The sequence below is a fragment of the Miscanthus floridulus genome, chromosome 4 (genome assembly GCF_019320115.1).
Source record: "Miscanthus floridulus cultivar M001 chromosome 4, ASM1932011v1, whole genome shotgun sequence".
NCBI classification, from domain to species: domain Eukaryota; kingdom Viridiplantae; phylum Streptophyta; class Magnoliopsida; order Poales; family Poaceae; genus Miscanthus; species Miscanthus floridulus.
The window spans coordinates 96585967-96593324 of record NC_089583.1 but is presented as its reverse complement, the minus strand read 5'-3'; the positions used below and the strand labels follow the sequence as shown (position 1 = coordinate 96593324).

At 46.0% G+C, this 7358-nt stretch overlaps 1 pseudogene; it reads right to left on the bottom strand.

The window, feature by feature from the left end:
* Positions 1-1377: 1377 nt before the first annotated feature.
* Positions 1378-2426, bottom strand: LOC136552221 (uncharacterized; annotated as a pseudogene).
* Positions 2427-7358: the final 4932 nt, after the last annotated feature.

Sequence of the window (7358 nt, the reverse complement as noted above, 5' to 3'; positions counted from 1 at the left end):
CTATTGGTGATCGCCATCACCTAGTCGGCTCGATGGTGGTTGGGAGCTTGGTGATCATCCGGGAGCACTTGTGGATGACCCATGTCATGTTGTGAGCGGTTGTGGGCGATTCATCGTGACTGGGGTGTCAAAGAATCAGCTCGTAGAGAGCACTTGATCCTTGCGTGGATAAGGGGGAGCTACACCCTTGTGCGGGTGCTCCAACGAGGACTAGTGAGGAGTGCTGACTCTTCGATACCTCAGAAAAACATCGTCGCGTTCCTTTCCCTCTCTTTATTTTGAAGCATTTATATTTGAGTAATTTATTTCATATATTTATATTCCTAAAATTACCATGCTAGAGTAGGATTGAAACTTACAATGCAAAACTTTTGTATGGCAGAACAATAGAAACACATTTTAGATACAAATGATGAAATAAGCTAAATATAGGGCTTAATTATTGTAAAAAAATTAGAATTAGTCTAATTCACCTCTCTCTCAGACATCTTGAGCCCTGCCTCCTGCATCATGGTAGTATTCGTACGCAAGATTAGCGTGCATGACCAAAAGCAGGTTGATTTGGACTGAAGTGTTATTTTCAGGAGCATGCAATACTCGCATTTATAGCTATCTAATTATCGCCCCGTTCGTTTAGGCTTGCTTGGCTTATAAGCCATAACTTGAAAGTACTATTTGACTAGTTTGATATAAAAAAAGTATTATTTATTGACTTAATAATCCATGGTTTATAAGCCAAATACAAGTAAGTTGTATTCGGTGTTTCTATTGTGCTGACGATAACGAGGTGCTGGTGCTCCTACTTTGTTGTTCCCCAGACGTGCATTAGAATTAGTACGTATCACACAAGCCTGGACAGCAGCTGTGCATAATAAAATACCGCAACTAACGTATTGCCTGGATACTACGACAGTACGACTTGATCAAGTAGTATTATCTCCGCTAGCCATCGTTGCCAATTCAAAGCAGACGCCACACAGTTTATGTAAATTTGATAATCTTCGGAGAGCTCGATCTGCTTCTAAAGTTGAAAACAGCCGCTGGCGAAATGCCGCTTTGAAACGTTCCAGCAGTCGCCGGCCAGAAACAAATCAACTCTACGAATCAGCCATAATCAGTTCGCTTGAGCTTATAAACCTGAATCAATTCTATTTTTTCAGCCATAAAACAGTAATTTTCCCTCACAACAAATTAACTCTACAAATCAACCACAAAGTCTTGCCGAACAAACCCGTAGCAGCTACCGCCACCCACACCACACCTCCATGATGCCTAGCCAGCTGCTTGTGCTTCGTATCGTATTCAATTCGAAGCTTGTGCACGTCGTCTGTCTACTCGTATATCCTTGCAAGCGAAGTTAAGTTCGCGTTCGCATCGCAGCTGCAGCGAATGTTGTGGTGGACGGCGGCGGCCACGGCGAATGGTTCAAATTTCTAAACGGCGTCCACGTACGGATCCCGAGGAACATTTCGGCAGTAGGGGACAGGAATAGGGGATTGAAAATTCAAATTGAGAGGCCGGCCACACACACACAAGACCACAATGGTACCAGGCTACCAGCACTTGGGGAAGACTCCATTCGGGATCTGGAAATGAATATCTTGCAGGCCCAGTTCGGATCTAAAATTCGAATTCAAAACGTAGCAGCAGCACGAACTGCTTTCTGTACAAGCTAGCTTCACTTTCTTGTCTTGTTCCCCTTCCCCTTTGCTGTGGCCTTCAGCCTTCTTCTAGGAGAACTTTGAAAAGCAAAATGACTGACATTGCAAAACAGACCCTACTAATCTTCGATAATTACACAAAAGCCCTTCCCTCCCATCTCCTACCTTCATCCTCCCCTCCGTCTCCCTCTAGATTCTAGTCTAGAGTCTAGAAGCACTGATCTCCGTCGTACCTGATCGTCGTCCCGGCCTCCGCCTCCGGCTCCGTCTCGTGACCCCGCTTCCTCTTCCTGGCGCTGCCCGCGTCCGCGTCGGCGCCGGTCACGGGCCTCGTGGCGGCGTAGACGTCCGACAGGAGGCGGTACCTCTTCCTGGTCCCTCCTGTCCAGCTCCATCGTCCCGAGCCAGAGACCGGCCCCGGCCACCACCTCCTCTCGATCCTCCCACGCCGCGGCGGCCGCGCACGTGTTCACGGACCGCGGCGACTCCGACTCCGACCCCGACGCCGCCTCGTCCCCTCCGCCGCTGCCGCTGAGCTGCACGAGCTGGTCCGCCACCGCCAGCTCCGCCTCCGTGAACAAGGCCCCGAGCGCGAGCCCTGGGCCGATCTCCCACCCGCCCGCAAGCGATGCGCAAGCCACGGCCATGGCTGCCTGCGGGGCTGCGGGGTGCGGCTGGTCTGGCTGGTTGGTTTCGTGGAGAGAAAAGAGAGGGGTGGCGTCAGGCGAGCGCAGTGGAGAAGGGAATCCGGAATTATGGGTGTTGGCTGGGCCGATCTGCAAGAACCGGTTTCGGGCGAACCGCGCGGGCTTTATAGCGGAACGAAACCGACTCGGTCCGTCTCGCCGCCGAGGTCTAGACGTCTTGGGGGCCTGGCCGTCGGTGCGGCTGGCGTGCGGGCCCGGATCCCGTGCTCGGGGTGGGGACGGACGTGGGGTGCGGGGTCACCAGACCGTTGGGTGGGAGTGGACCGGCTCCGGCTGCCAACGGGAAGCCAAATATATTTTGTTTCTCACAAACAATAGCTACAAATTTGGTGCGCTGTCGTCATTGGTCTTTTGTTATTTCGCTTGACGCACCTCTGACTCGTGCACAAAGCAAGCCACGGTTTTGCGGGTAGTAAAGTGACAAAAACCAGTAGCTAAAAGCTTTGTTTGCATCCACAAGGGGGATACTCTTACGTACCAAGTCACACCATCACCGTGACGGAACCTTGTGGGCAACTGCGCAGCAAGCGTGCATCGCACAAGCACATGCAGGCCGCCCCGTCGTTGCTCGAATTCACGCGCATGAGTGCATGACGCGTCACTGCACGGCCGGCGAAGCCTTGGCGTCCTGGACCTGACGAGCCTGTTTCTGTTGGCGCAGGTAGATTTTTGCCCGCGCACGACGCACCGCACGGCCCAGGATTTGTCACGCACCTTCGGCCCTCTTTGCACTAGCCCGTATACAAAACTGAGTTAGCTTCTGCGAGCCTGGGCCCTCAGTTGAGACGATCCAAAGCCCAGTTTACATCAAAACGCCTCAGCTCTTGCGTTAGCTCATACTAGCTAGCCTCGTACTTCTTGTTCTCGATTATGCAAAGCATCGTCTTGCCGCTGTGAAATGCTAATTTAGGAACGCTGCAGCCCATACCATACTCCTCGATTAAAAGCAGTCGAAAAACTGCTGCGAAATGCTAATTTAGGAGCGAGTGGTAGGTGAAGAAAGCGGCAGCCAGCAGTGACTTTGACTAAATACACGTACTTGAGCACGGCCATAATCAGTAGAGGCATATGCCAAGAGACAGCTTCATTACGCTAGTCGCTGTTAATCACGACCAGGCCCAACCTTGCATCAAACAAGTGAAACAACTCAAGCAAAGCAAGCATAGACTAACTAACTGCACCAATTGGCAACAACTACAGGGAGCTGCAGGTGCTGCTAAGAACTATGGTTATATGCAGCAAAGCCACTTCATTATTATCCCCAAGACCCCAACGCTACGTGGTCTTGGTCTCCCTGCGCCCCTGCTCCCTCCCCAATCATGGGAGCCACCTCGCTTTCATCCAGAACGGCAGCAGCCTGATAGACATTAAAGTAGGATCACTAGACCATAGATCTAACATGTGTACTTGTATTTAGAGTAAACAGCGAATTCCTAGAACGTCTATCAGTATGGGATTAACAGATAGAGTGAGAGAGAGAGGGGTGGAAGAAGTGCAAACCATCGGACCGCCTTAGAGGAAGACGGGCTGGCCATGGCGACGCTTGGTGAAGACTCGGTGGAGGCGCTGTGTCGAAAGGCGGCGGTGCAGTGGAGGCTGTTGCTCGGTGGTGGTGCTTCCCATCACTAGCTACGCACCCTCTCTTAGATCGGATTAGGGTTGTGTCGGTGGGGCGACTGTAGCTCAGGTGAACCTCGTGATCTGAGCCGCTGACCCCACCTTTCTTTTATAGCGCAGTGTGACGGGGACCCACCAACCATGTAGGGTTGGGCGCCCCCGATCAGGGCGAGGATCCAAGGGCCCAATTATCCGTTGGACCAATTGATGGAGATCACCTAACATTCTCCCCCTTGATCTCACCTTATGACTTAAACTTAACTTACTTCATTATCTTATTTCTATTCCATCACAGATCAGTGCATAGAGCGTGTCTCATCGTCACGATCTGTTGCCATTAGATTAAACAGCTACAATGCACCTCTCTGTTTTAAAACAGATTCTCAACTAGGCCCTTATTGTCCAAGAATCATAGGACTTTCCCTTAAACCCATATTGGCTAAGTGTTCTCTGAACACACTGGGTGGTAAGCCTTTTGTAAGCGAATCCGCGAGCATCTTTTCTGTTCTTATATGATCAAGACTAATTATATGATCCCGGACTTTGTCTTTCATAACATAATACTTTATGTCAATGTGTTTGGCAGCACCACTTGACTTATTGTTGTGAGCATAACATAATGTTGGATTATTATCGCAGTATAACTTGAGTGGTTTATATATGTCGTCTACCACTTTTAACCCTGGGACATGAATTTTTTAGCCAATTCACCTACCCTGTGGCCTCATAACATGCTACAAACTCGGCATACATTGTGAACGATGTAGTGACGGTTTGCTTTGAGCTTTTCCATGATATAGCTCCTCCTGTGAGAGTGAATATGTATCCTGACATGGACTTTCTTTATCTCCCGCATAATCAGAATCTGTATACCCCTCTATGTGCAGGGAATCAGATCTTCTGTACGTTAGCATGAGACCCTTCGTACCTTGCAGGTAACGCAAAACTTTCTTTACTAATTTTCTGTGTTCTATTCCTGGATTACTCTGATATCTGCCAAGCAACCCGATAACATATGCTAAGTCAGGGCGAGTACATACTTGATCATAATATAAACATTCCTGATAGCTGAACTATATGGAACCGCTTTCATTTGATCGATCTCATATTGATTCCTGAGGACATTGAAATTCTCCATATCTGTCGCCCTTGACTATGGGAGCAGGTGATGACTTTACAATTTTGCATATTGTATTTCTTTAGAACTTTTTCTAAGTATGCCTTTTGTGATAATCCTAAAGTCCCCTTTTCTCTATCTCGATGAATCTCTATTCCTAGGACGAACGAAGTTTCACCGAGATCCTTCATATCAAACTTTGAGGACAAGAACTTCTTTGTTTCTAGTAGTAGATTAACATCACTGCTAACGAGCAAGATGTCATCCATATACAAGACTAGGAAAATATATTTCCTATTCTTGAACTTTGTATAAACATAATTGTCCTCTACATTTTCTTGAAACCCAAACTTTATTACTGTACTATCAAACTTCAAATACCACTGTCTTGAAGCTTGTTTTATTCCGTAAATGGATTTCTTTAGATGGCATCCCATACATTCTTTTCCTTCCACAACAAAATCTTTCGGTTGTGCCATGTAAACGTTTTCCTCCAAATCCCTTGTTTAGGAATGCCCTCTTTACATCCATCTGGTGTAATTCTAAGTCGTAATGTGCTATAAGCGCCATTATGATTCTAAAAGAATCCTTACATGAGACTAGAGAAAATGTCTCATTGTAATCTACGCCTTCTCTTTGTGTGAAACCTTTTGCCACAAGTCACGCTTTAAACCTTTCTATATTCCCTTTGAAGCCATGTTTAGTTTTGTAGACCCATTTATAGCCTACTATCTTGGCTCCTTTAGGAATTGTTTCTAAGTTCCAAACTCCGTTGGTTTTTATTGATTTTATTTCATCTTCCATGGCTTCAAGCCACTTGGATGAGTGAGTGCTTCTCATGGCTTCTTCAAATGAGGTGGGATCACCCACCATTTGAAATTCCTCATATTCATAAACTTCATAATCATCAGAAATGTCTGATCTCCTGACTCTTTGAGACCTTCTAGGGACCTCGTTAGATGACGCTTGTTCTACATGAGGCTGTTGTTGCTCTCCCTCATGTGTGACAACGGGTTCTTGGGGATCCTAAAGGACATGTTCCTTATGTTCATTCATTGTTGCCACAGGAGAACTAACAACAGGTGTTGTTACTACAGTATTTTGCACTGTTGGTACAGCAACAACAGGTAGCATGAAGAATGGCTCCTGAACCATAGGAGTGGGCATGTATACCCGCTTCTATTCAAAACTAATTTCTCACGCTACCATGCTCCCCCTAATCATATCATCCTCCTAAGAAGATAGCATGTCCTATTTCTACAAACTTCGTTTGTCCTGTTAGAACAATAGAAGCGATAACCTTTTGACTTTTCTAGATAGTCAATGAAATGGCAACCTGACCTGTCTTAGAGTCTAGCTTTTCTATGTTTAGGTTAAATACTTTTACCTCAGCTGGATAACCCCACACACGTAAATAGTTTAGTGAGGGTTCTTTTCCTATCCATAACTCATACTGGTGTTTTGTGCATCGACTTACTTGGCACTCGATTAAGTATATGAATGGCGGCTTTTAACGCCTCCATCCATAAACTTATCGGTAGGGTAGAGTAACTTATCATGCTTCTCACCATATCCATTAAGGTACGGTTGCGTCTTTCAGCTACTCCATTCTGCTGAGGCTCGCCCAGGTGTAGAATACTGAGCTACTATGCTATTTTCCTATAAGTACCTTGCAAAGGGTCCTAAGAACTTGGCCATATGGGGTGTGTCGATCGTAGTATTCTCCCCCACTGGTCGGACCTTACTACCTTAATCTTTAAATTGTGCTAATTTCCAACTTCAACCTTGAATATTTTAAATTTATCCAATGCTTCCGATCTTTCCTTAATTGGATAAATATAGCCAAAACAAGAATAGTCATCTGTGAATGTTATAAATGAATCATAATCATCCATGCTCTTCACAGGAAAAGGACCACAGATGTCTGTGTGAACTATTTCTAAAATTCCTGCACTTCGTTTGGCGTCTTTCTTTATTTTCTCAATGTACTTTCCTTTTATGCAATCTATGCATTGTTCTAAATCTGAAAATTCTAATGGCAGAAGAATTGATTTCTTAATCAATCGCTCTATTCTCCCCCTCGAAATATGGCCTAAACGATAGTGCCATAATTTCGAAGATACATCATGCACTCTCTTCTGCTTATTTGTTGCATTCATGGACGATGAAGCATTCTCATTGTCAGTACTTACATCATTCACATTCTTAGAAAGTGATAATAGATAAAGCTTTTCTTGTCAGAAGGCAAGACTAACA